The sequence below is a fragment of the Trachypithecus francoisi genome, unplaced genomic scaffold (genome assembly GCF_009764315.1).
Source record: "Trachypithecus francoisi isolate TF-2019V2 unplaced genomic scaffold, Tfra_2.0 Lachesis_group1, whole genome shotgun sequence".
In the NCBI taxonomy this organism is placed as follows: Eukaryota; Metazoa; Chordata; class Mammalia; order Primates; family Cercopithecidae; genus Trachypithecus; species Trachypithecus francoisi.
This window is the reverse complement of record NW_022681454.1, coordinates 160,204,282-160,216,827: the sequence shown is the minus strand read 5'-3', so window position 1 is coordinate 160,216,827 and position 12,546 is coordinate 160,204,282.

Below are 12,546 nucleotides of genomic sequence, written 5' to 3'. Positions count from 1 at the left end.
CCTTTCTTTACTGGTTGCCCTAGAGTTTGGAATATGCATTTAAAACTAATCCAAGTCCATTTTCTTTTTTTTTTTTTTTTTTTTTTTTTGAGGCGGAGTCTCGCTCTGTCGCCTGGACTGGAGTGCAGTGGCCGGATCTCAGCTCACTGCAAGCTCCATCTCCCAGGTTTACGCCATTCTCCTGCCTCAGCCTCCCGAGTAGCTGGGACTACAGGCGCCGCCACCTCGCCCGGCTAGTTTTTGTATTTTTTTTTAGTAGAGGCGGGGTTTCACCGTGTTAGCCAGGATGGTCTCTATCTCCTGACCTCGTGATCCGCCCGTCTCGGCCTCCCAAAGTGCTGGGATTACAGGCTTGAGCCACCGCGCCCGGCCCAAGTCCATTTTCAAATAACACTTTACTCCTTCAGTGATCTTAATTCTTGCTTCTTGTTATTTTTATCATTGCTACCATGTACTTCAATTATCCTTATGCTATAATCATGCAATACCTTATGCTATATTTTGAAAAAACTGTTATATATTAGATCATTTGGGTAGAAAAATAAAAGATTTTATTTTACTTTTATTTTTTCTGCAGTTTTAAAAAATATACAAATTTATCATCTTTATCATTTTTTTCTCCATTAATTTTTGTAAAGGTTCTTGTAAGACAGATCCACTGGTAACAAAGTTCCTTAATGTTTGCCTATCAGAGAAAGACTTTTTTCATTTCCCAGGGGTAATTTTGCTAGTTACAGTATTCTATGTTATTTTTTTTGACGCTATAAACATTTTCTCCATTCTCTTGATTGCATTGTTTTTGAAAATGAATGTAACTCTTACTCTTGCTCCTCATTAGATAATGTACATTTTTCCTCTGCCTTCTTTCAAGATCTTCTGCGGTGAATGTGATACAGAATGATAAGCTATGCAAGTGAACATGACTATGATAGAAGTGTAGATTTTTTTGATATTTATCCTACTTGATATTTTCTGGGCTTCTTAGATTTGTAGTTTGGTCTCTGACATTCATTCGGGAAAAATTATCAGTCATTAGTTCTTCAAACATTTCTTCTGTTCTTTTCTCTCTTCTCTCTGTTGTTACTGTTACATACATTATACTTTTTTATGTGTCCCACAATATTTAGATAATCAGGTTTCTTTATTTTTTCTTCTTCTTCTTTAGGCTTTTTTTCCTCTGCTTTTTAGTTTTGGGAGTTTCCTACTAATGGGTCCACCAAAGGTATTCTTCATTTATGTTGATGTTTTTGCTTTTAGTATTTAATTCAATTCTTCCTTAGAATTTTCATCTCTGCCTATATTACTCATCTGTTCATGTATGTTGTCTATTTTATCGAATGGATATTAATGGATAAACTTTGATATGCCTTGGCATGTTAATCACTGTTTTTGTTTTAATTCCAAGCCTGCTAATTTCAAAATCCTAACCATATCTGAGTCTGGTTCTTATGCTTGGTCTGTCTTAAAACTGTGTTTTATTTGCTTTTATTTTTTTTTTCTTCTTTTTAATGTGATTTATAATCTTAGTTGAAAAGAGGCATGATATATTCAGTAATAGGAGCTGTGGTAAATAGGCATTTAGGGATGTGGAGGTAATGAGTTGGGGAAATAGAGAAGAACTAAAAGTCGAAGAACTAATCAGGAGACTTCAGAATGCCTTCTTTGCATTCTATTGTTCTTAGACTTTTAAGGAACTAACATACCTAGACTATGACCTTCACAAGTCCTTGTCAGTTTACCCATTGCTTTCAGGAAGGACAGATGGCTAGAGGTAGCTGGAGTTGGATATTTCTCGTTCCCCATGTGGAAGGCTAGAACAGGGTAGAATAGAGTATTTTTCTTACTCTAGGTCAGGTAGGCCCTGGCATAACTCAGTTTACTTTGTGATGAGTGGTTTCTCATGAGGGAAGGCATTGTTAAAAACAGAATATTTTGGGTATATTTCAATGTGTCTACTTTACCCCTCCCTCTGCTGGAAGAAAGAGTTGTTTTTTCTCCTATCTTCACTGAGAATTTGTAGGACTCTAGAAGGTAAAATTCACAAAAGTGTGTAGTTTTCTCTATGATCCCTGGATTTACCAGCTCTCAAACTTGTCCACACTGAGTCTCTAGAATTCATTACTTACAGTTTAGGTTTTCCCACCCTAGTACTAGTTCCCACAGAAGTTTCTACTCATGGATTTTTGCTCTGTCTTTCTCTGTATCTGCCTTCCTGTATGCCTAATTCTGGAAGCAGAAGTTTGCTCTGTGAACAAAAGACTGGAAAGGAGAATGTTAGATTCCAGGAGAAATTCCAAGTTTCTCCTCAAAACCCTTCTTTAGGCTTCCCAGTTAAATCAATATTGTCCTTGAGCTTAAGAAGCTCATCTATATTTGGCTATTGTCTGTCTCCTTTGATTATAATAAAAACACCAATTCAATATCTATTTCTATTTGGGAACCAGATCTGAGGGATGTTTCCCCACCTGAGGCTCATGGTCTCCTGATGACTGTTATTTTCAGTTCATTTAGCCTTACTCTAATGATAAACCTTTCTTTTTAAGTCTGAAGGACATTCTTAACTCTTGCTTTAAAATTATGAAAACTTCTAAGTGTTTATGTTTAGTTTTCCAGATGTTCATATAGTTTTTGAGATCCATGGACGGCCTTTAGAGCAGTTTTTCAGGCAGTTTTATGCACAGGTTTTGTGTCTTCTTGAGTCCTCAGATTTTAATATAATCAAATAATATTCCACTGTCGACATATTGACACAGAAATTCTTTCACGCTGCTTTGTCAGCTAGAGACCTCTGCAGCTGACAACACCCCTGCCTGGACATCGCTTAGCTCTGGGCTCTCTAGAAGAGACACCCCATCCACTTGGTCATTCAGGCTGCACTTAGCTTGCACCTCAGCCTGAATCCCTGCTCGCTGCAGGATTCACACTCAGCCTGTGGCTGGGCCATGCATGCTTCAGCCTCTCCATGCTACAACTTGTTCAGTTCTGCTGCCCTGCTCTGGCCCATGACTCCAGGGCTGGTCCAGTCCCACTGCTGCTTCCTGTTGTGTGGGGTGGCTGCCTGGCACCAGTAGAGGGTTGGATGGCTAGAGTGTTACACAGGTCCTGAGTTCTTGTCTTACATGCAAGAAGAATAAGGTCACATTGACAAAGGAAGGGTAAGAAGGATGGAGAAGAGTTTTATTAAGCAACAGAACTTCTTTCAGTAAAGAGGGGATTTGAAGTTGGTGGACCCCAAACCAAAGTCGACTATTTTCCCCAATCCAAAAGTCAAAAGACTCAAAGTGTGGCTGAGTCCGGGACTTTTATGAACTCAGAATGGGGGAGTGCATGCTGATTGGTTTGTAAGTACACAAAAAAGGCCTAAAAAAGGCATCACTCAGAAGTGGGCATGACAGTGCAAAAAACCAATTAGGGAAGTGTAGGTATATGTAAAATAGGTGAGGGGTAGGAATCAATCAGAGGAAAGTGCATGAAATGGTAAGAGAGGATCTCAATTCAGTCCGTGGATTTATCCAAGACTTGGAGCTTGGCTTTCACACTTTAAACTGTCCTGGTTTGAAGCTGGGGTTTCACTGAGGACCCACCCCTTTCTGTCTAGGATTTGTCTGCCTCCTGCCACTAGCAATATTTTCTAACAATGCTGAGGTCTAGAAAAGTGCCCTTGCTCTTCAAAATATTAAATAGTTGTGACAGTAAACTCAGCTGTTCTAATTCATAATGGAGCATGAAAGTAGCACTATGAAACACTGACATTCCAAAAGAAAAAGCTCAATCGACCAGTCTGAAGTCCATCTCCCAGACTGACTAAAAGTAGAGATTTATATAGCAGTGAAGAGATGTAAGCATGTGTGGGAAGACAGTAACTCAGTAGAGGTAAGGAAGCAGTCATGATGAATGAGCGACCTGGCATCTCATTGTCTGGATGAGAGGATCTAGGAAGTTTCAATTCTTTCATGCTTTCTGAGAGGCTGAGCATCCTTTCCTGAGGAAGGAACTCAGAAAAAAACAAATATTAGTTTCAACTTTTAAGACCAGAAGGGTCAATTTATATATTTATACAAAAAAGCTGTCTATTGGACTACTGGGTCAGTTTCAACATTAGATTTTGACTTGACTTACCGATCATTTTTGTTAATTTATATTCTCTATATATAGTTGACCTGGACTTTTTCAATGGCAATTTCATAACTTTTAAGGCTTTAAAATATAGTTATATTTAGAGTTAGATTTGACTTTATCCTCATGCAAAAACTGTATATAGTAAGTAAAAGCTAAGTGTAAATCTGTACACATAATTCGGGGAACCTTGAAAAGCTAACTATGTAGGCAAGATGTTATCAACTCCACGGTAGACAAAGTGTATATTACTGACTGGTTGTCTTGGAGATGAGATATTCAGGGCCACGTAGGAATACAATTCAAACCTATCCCTCAGCAAGGTCTTATGAACAATACCATTCTCAAGTGATATAGACCTATAAAACACCAGTCTACTGATAAGAACTGTGAGTTTCCTATTTATTGAATTTTGTTTATGTAATCGATTTTGTCTCAGGATCTTGAACCACCCTGAAATTTTAATATGGTGCTTTTATTCAGCATAGAAATTGAAGAATGTTATTGTGAGCATGCCTAGAGGAAAAAAAATGTGTATTTTAAAATGTTACTAGAGTGAAAAAAACTTCTATTTTTGCCTGATTCACTCTTAAAGTTATTGATACTTGTACAGTAGGGTGTAAATAGTGAACTAAGATGAGAATGTTTTAAAAATACTCTTAGCCATTATTACACTTAGGCATTAACATTGATAATGTTTTTTTCATTAATCTAAGTTACTTTTACTGTGAGTAGAGAAAATTAATGTCGCTTAAATATTTCCTAAATTATTTTATTTCACATTATTATGTCTCAGGAGGTATATAAAACTCTAGCCTATGGCAATAAGAGAAGATAACATTTTAAAATTTCTTTTTAGAATTTTAATATGTGCATATAAACAGAAATATGCATAAATAGTCCATTTCTCTCTCATTGAGTTTTCATAAAATGAACACTGTCCCTCTAGCACCCAGACCAAGAAACATATAACCAGAAACTTACCCCTGGCTGTCTTTCTATCTCTATTCCTCAGTTAGGTAACTACAATCCTGACTTTAAATATACTAGAATAGATAATCTTGTGTGTGATTTTAATGTAAATGAAATCATACAATATGCATTGTTTTGTGTTTGGCTTTTCTCAGCATTATATTTGTGAGATCCATCCATAATACCCCCACACTCTCATGCTTCATAGTGTTCCATATTATGCATTTTATTTTATTTAAGGATTTGTTCTTTGCATTAGTACTGATTTTTGTTTTTTATTATTTATCTATTCTCTAGTTGATAGGCATATGGTTGTTCTAGATTTTGACTATTATAAATAGTATAGTTGTGATTTTGTATAGATTTTGGCTATTATAAATAGCATTACCTTTGTTTCAGTAGGGGTTAAGAGGTATGACAAAGAAGAGTTCACTTTATAGAGTTAAAAGAGGAAACACTGAAAGAGTGTCTGATTGGCAGGTGTTCAATTAAGGTGGGACTTTGGGAAGTGGGAGATTTCTAATCGATCTTCAGGCACATTTGATAGTCCCTGATTGGGTGCAAGGGAGCATTTCAAAAGAAAAAGTGCTTTTCATTGCTTGAATGGAGAATTTTCCATGGCTGAGCCAACTCCTGGAACAAGTGGGGGTGATATTATAGAAGTCAAACTGTCATAATGGTTTTTATGCACCAGAAGGAAGTATTTGGCCATAGAAAGAGGTTTCTCAGGGCATTATTTTATAATTTTTCATGGGGAGATTAAAGTATTCATGTGTAGGGTTCCAGTCTGATTTATGACCACGAAAAGTAACACAAATATTTTCTCTTTGGCCAAACTCTAGTCAGGCTCCTTTAAGCCCTCTAGGCGTAGATCTTCAGTGCCTGTTCTGTTCCTGTCAAGTTGCATTACCAGTTTTAGCAAGAATTCTGCGAAGTCCATTTAGAACAAACCCCTCCTTGATGTCTGATCATCCTCATCTGATAATTTTTTTTTTTTTTCTGAGATGGAGTTTCACTCTTATTGCCCAGGCTGCAGTGCAATGGCATGATCTAGGCTCACTGCAACCTCTGCCTTCCAGGTTCAAGCAATTCTCTTTCCTTGGCCTCTCAAGTAGCTGGGATTACAGGAGTGTGCCGCCATGCCAAGCTAATTTTGTATTTTTAGTAGAGACTGGGTTTCATCATGTTAGTCAGGCTGGTTTCAAACTTGTATCCCCTTCCACCATCCTGCAGATGATGTCTGCTCACCCTGGTCTGCCTTCAGCAAGAATCCTGTTAGGTCAACTTAACCAGAATCTCCCTTTATCCCTGAATTTTTTTCTTAGTAAATTTTCATTCACTGAGCTCCACTCACAATGCAAACTATTCCTTGGCTATGAACACACATTTTTATTCTTGTATTTCAAGTTCAGTTTGATTTATACTGGAGTCTCTTGTCCTCTATTGCAAGAGTTCTTGATTAAGATCTGCTTTACCACTCAAGCCATTATCCAGTTCTGTTTTTCTTTAACAGAGAAATAAATAAAATTAAATAAAACAAAAAATACAGACAACAAATGACATTAACTCTGGCTAATGAATCTCAAATAAAATATCAGGTGTATATTAACACATTAGTCTGGTTGCATGGTGCCAAAATAAGCCATAGTTCCTTTTCAATCTTTTCTCCATAGTGCTGAGAAGGATATTGACTTGGATGATCCTCCTGAAAGCCTCTTGGGAGTTCTGGCCAAGCAAAGTGCTCAGTAGACAACGGTGTGCAACCCAGAAGCCCCAGCTTCTCTGCCAACAACAATTAATTCGCTGATATAGAAGAGCAGCTTTCCTCTAAACACAATATAAACTGTAAAGTGTAAGTTCAGTTTATATTACACTAACAAAGCTCAGCATTTACTCCTAAATAGAATACTCAATAATGCCATCTGAAGCAGGCATGCTTTCTTTCAGTGAATTTAGATAACATCCAAGAAAAATAAGTAGGTAGTTATTTTATATGTGTATAACTAAAAGGCACATTTAAACATGACACTTAATCTCACATAGGAGACCTCTGCTTCCCAAAGCCAATTGACTTTTGCCCTTTTAGAATAATTGAAAAATGTAAAATTCCTAACAAATTTAAAATATCTGTTTTAATGAATAAAACAAAGAGCAAATCTCATAACACCTATTCACCACTATGCTTCTGTTTATCCTTGAATATTTAAATTTTGCATTCTGTCTTACTCTGAAATGGTCAAGTTGAAGAAAAATGCACAATCTTTATTTTTCAAATTTATTAATTTTAAATTATATCTATTAGGCCATTCTTGCATTCCTGTCAAGAAATACCTTAGCCTGGGTAATTTATAAGAAGAGAACTTAATTGGCTCATGCTTCTGCAGGCTGTACAGGAAGCATAGCACTGACATTTACTTCTAGGGAGGTCTCAGGAAGGTTTTCCTCATGGTCAAAGGCAAAGGGGAGTAGTCACAGCTCATGGCCAGAGCAGGAACAAGATAGAAATACCACAGGGAGGAGATATCACACACTTTTAAATGACCATACTTCATGAGAACACACTCACTATCACAAAGACAGCACCAAGCCATGAGGGATCTGCTCTTGTGATCCAAACACTTCCCACCAGGTCCCATCTCTGGTCTTGGGAATTATAGCTCAACATGAGATTTCAGCAGGGGCAAAAATCCAACTATATTATTCTTTCCCTGGCCTCTCCCAAATCACATGTCCTTCTTACATTGCATAATATAATCATGCCTTCCCAACAGTCCCCCAAAGACTTAACTCATTCCAGCATTAACTAGTTATTAGTCCAAATTTGGACTTATTAATTAGTCCAAAGTCTAATCTGAAAGAAGGCAAATCCCTTCTACTTATGAACCTATAAAATTAAAAAAAAAAAAAAAAAAACATTGTTTACCACCAAGGTACAATGGAAGTATAGGCATTGTGTAATCATTCCCATTCCAAAAGAAATCAGCCAAATGAAAAGGGCAAGTTCAGAACACAGCAAGGCAGTCATTAAATCTTAAATCTCCAAAATAATCCCTTTTACTTCCTGGCCCACCTCCAGGGCACATTGGTGGAAGAGGTGGGCTTCTAATGCCTTGGACAGCTCCACCTTTGCAACTTTGCAAGTTCCAGGTCCTAGGGCTGTTCTCATAGGCTCGATTTGACCTGTTGCGTTTCCAGGTGCAGGGTTCAAGCTGCTGGTGGTTCTATCATTCTCAAATCTGGAGGATGGTGGGACCCTGGCCACAGCTCCACTAGGCAGTGCCCCAGTGGGAACTCTCTGTTGGGTCTCCAATGCTACATCTCCCCTCCACAATAGAAGGGCTTCTGTGAAGACTAGTAGGGCTTCCATGAGGGCTTCACCACTGAAGAAAGCTTCTGCCTGGGTGTCCAGGCTTTTCCTTATATTCTCTGAAATCCAGGCAGAGGCTGCCAAGAATCCATGACTCTTGCACTCTATACACCTGCAGACTGAATGCTATGTGGAAGCCACCAGGCTTATAGCTTGCATTCTCTAAAGCAGCCTGAGCTGTATCTGGGCCCCTTTAAGCCACAGGTATAGCTGGAGCAGCCAAGATGTGGGAAGCAGTGTCCTGAGGCTGTGCAGGGCAGTGGGGCCCTGAGTCAGACCCATGAAATCATTCTTCCCTTTTAGGCCTCTATACCTGTTATGGGAGGGGCTAGGAAGGTCTCTGAAATGCCCTCAAGGCCTTTTCCCCCATTTTCTTGGATATTAGCACTTGGCTCCCTTTCAGTTATGCAAATATTGCCAGCAGGTGATTGTTCCACAGCCTGCTTGAATTTCTCTTCCAAAAAAGCTTTTTCTTTCTCTGTCACATGGCCAGGACTGCAAATCTTCCAATCTTTTATGCTCTGCTTTCCTTTAAAATATGTTTCAACTGTAAGTCATTTATTCACTCTGGCACCTAAGAATAGGTTGTTAGAAGCAGCCACACCATTTCTTGAAAACTTTGCTCTTAAAAAACTTCTTCCACCAGCTACTTTAGGTCATCACTCTCAAATTAACTTCCACAGATCTTTAGAGCATGAACACAATGCAGTCAAATCTTTTGCTAAGGCGTAACACACATGACCTTTGCTTCAGTTCCCAATAACTTTCTGATTTCCATTTGAGACCTTGTCAGCCTGAATTTGCTGTTAATGTTACTATTAGCATTTTCATCACAACAATTTAACTGGTCTTTAAGAAGTTGTACCCAGTCATAGTGGCTCACCCCCATAATCCCAGCACTTTAGGAAGCTGACACAGGCAGATCACCTGAGGTCAAGAGTTCAAGACCAGTCTGGCCAACATGGTGAAACTCCCTCTCTACTAAAAATACAGAAGAAAAAAAAAAAAAAAACCAATTAGTGATGGTGGTGGTGTGTGATTGTAGTTCCAGCTACTCTGGAGGCTGACACAGGAGAACCACTTGAACCCAGAAGGTGGAGGTTGCAGTGAGCTGATATCATGACACTGCACTCTAGCCTGGGCAATAAAAGCAAAACTCTGTCTCAAAAAAAAAAGAAGAAGTTTCTAACTTTCCCTCATCTACCTGTCTTCTTCTGAGCCCTCCAAACTCTTCCAACCCCTGTCATTACCCAGTTTCAAAGCCTCTTCCACATTTTCAGGTATCTTTATAGCAACTCCCCACTCCTCAGTACCAATTTTCTGTGTTAGTCCATTCTTGCATTGCTATAAAAAACTACCTGAATATGGGTAATTTATAAGTAAAGAGGTTTAATTGGCTCACATTTCTTCAGGCTGTACAGGAAACGTAGCACTGCCATTTGCTTTGGGTGAGACTTCAGGAAGGTTTCACTCATGGCAGAAGGTGAAGCAGGAGCAAGCACATCACACGGCCAGAGAAAGAACAAGAGAGAGAAAGTTTGTGCAGCTGAGAAGTATATACTTGTAAATGACTGGATCACACAAGAACTTTCTCACTATTGCAAAGACGATGGCACAAAGTCATAAGGGATCTGTTTACCCCCATGATCCAAACATCTCCCACTAGGACCCACTTCTGGCATTGGTAATTATATTTCAACATGATATTCAGGCAGTGATAAATATCAAAACTATATCATTATATGTATTTCTTATGTACAACATAATGTTTTGAAATATGTATATACTTTCTGGAATTGTTAAATCTAGCTAATTAACAATGATTTATCTCACATAAATTTTTATGGTAAGAACACTCAAAATCTCATTTCAGCAGTTCTCAAAAATACAATATATTGTCATTATTTATAGTCAACCATGCTATACAATAGGTCTCTTGAGTTTATTTCTCCTTTATTACCATAATAATGTAGCCTTTGACCAGCAACTCCCCAATGCTCCCCTCACTCTCTAACCACCGCAGCCTCTAGTAACCATCATTCTACTCCCGAATTATATGAGATCAACTTTTTAACATCCTACCTGTTATTGGAAATACCAATATAGATGTGACTTTATCAACTGAGATAAACTCTAAGCTTAGGAAAACCAAGTTTCTATGGGTGGAGGGTTCAGAGCCCAGCTGGCATGGAAAATGTCTAAATTCCTATGGGTATAAGTTCTAGTAATAGGAACTATCAAGCAAATTATCAAAACTCTGATTTACAACCCAGATCACTACAACTCTGATTGGATAGAGAAATGTCCTTACAAACATTCTCTTCTGATAAGCTACTGCGGAATTCAAGACAGTTTCAACCAACTTACAGAGCCTGCACACAAATTATCTTCAAGTTCTATAGTTCACTTTTTGACCTAAAGTGCCAGATTCTACCTCATTTTAATGCTAAAATCCCACACCAAAGTGAACATGGAATGTATGTTACATATGTTTACCCACTGCACATGTGCTTGACTCCCCTCAAAAATATGTATAGCTTTTCCCCTCCATCCTGATGATTGACTTTATGTATGACTTTATTGTATGATACCAACTTTGTGGGGTGTAAAATCTAATCTGTCCTTCCCCTCTTCAAGGAGAGAGCACTTTTCTCAATGCTGGGGATATTTTCTTCCTAGCTCAGAAACCAATATTGTCAATAAGATTCTCTTTTCTATTATTGAGCCATCCTGGTGGTCTTTTGAAAAACACACATATGAGTGAAATCGAGTGGCTTTTGTATTTCTGTGCCGGGCTTATTTTGCTTAATCTAATTTCTTCCAGGTTTATCCTTGTTGTTGAAAATGTCAGGACTCACTTTTCTATTGCTAAATGATATCCCATTGTGTGTATTTACTAAATTTTTTGTTCACTCACCCATTGAGGGACATTTAGGTTGATTGTATTATGTTTTACAGTCAGGTAGTGTTATGTCTCTAGTTTTTTCCTTTTTGCTCAAGATTGCTTTGGTAATTGGAAGTTGTTTGCTATTCCATGGATATTTTAAGATGTTTAACATTTCTGTAAAGAATGTCATTGATGTTTTGATGATGATTACATTTAATCTATAGATAACTTTGGATAGTATGAATGTTTTAACAATATTAATACTTCTAATACATAAACATGGCATATCTCTCAATTTATTCATGTCTTCTTCCGTATCTACCATCAGTGTTTTGTAATTTTCAGTGTAGAGATATTTCATCACTTGGTTAAATTTATTCCTAAATACTTTTTGTAGCTGTTATAAATGCCATTGCTTTCTTTTTCTTTTTTGGATGGTTCACTGTTACTGTATAGAAGTGCTACTGATTTTTGTATGCTGACTTTATCTTTCAACTTTACAAAATTTGTTTATCAGTCCTAACAGTTTTTTTCATAGAGTCTTTAGAGTTTTTTTTTATATAAAAGATCATGTAATCTACAATTGAGAACAATTTAACTTTTTCTTTCCTAATTTGGATTTTTTCTTTTTTTTTCTCCTCACCTAATTCCTCAGGCAAGGACTTGTAGCACCATGTGGAAGAGAAGTGGTAAGAGTGGTCATCCTTGTTTTGTTTCAGCTCTTAGAGGAAAATGTTTCAACTTTTCCTCATTCAATTTAATGTTAGGCCTTTGTTGTGTTGACATAAATTCCTTTTATATCTAATTTGTTGAGAGTTTTTTATGATGAAGAAATGTTGAATTTTGTCCAATATTCATCTATTGAAATTGTTTTTCCCTATATTCTGTTAATGTGATGTATATATTTATCGATTTATGCATGTTGAGCTATCCTTGCATATCTAGGATGAGCCTTACTTAATTATGGTGGATGATTTTTCAAAGGTCTGTTAAATCCAGTTTAATAGTATTTTGCTAAGAATTTTGTATCTATGTGGATTGGGGATATTGACTTGTATTTTTGTTATTTTTTTATTGTGATATTGTCTGATTTTGTTATTAAGGTAATGCTGGCATTGTGAAATAAATTAGGAAGTATTCTTTCCTTTTCAATTTTTTTCAAGAGTTTGAGAAGAATTGGTTTTTCTTTAAATGTTTTCTAGAA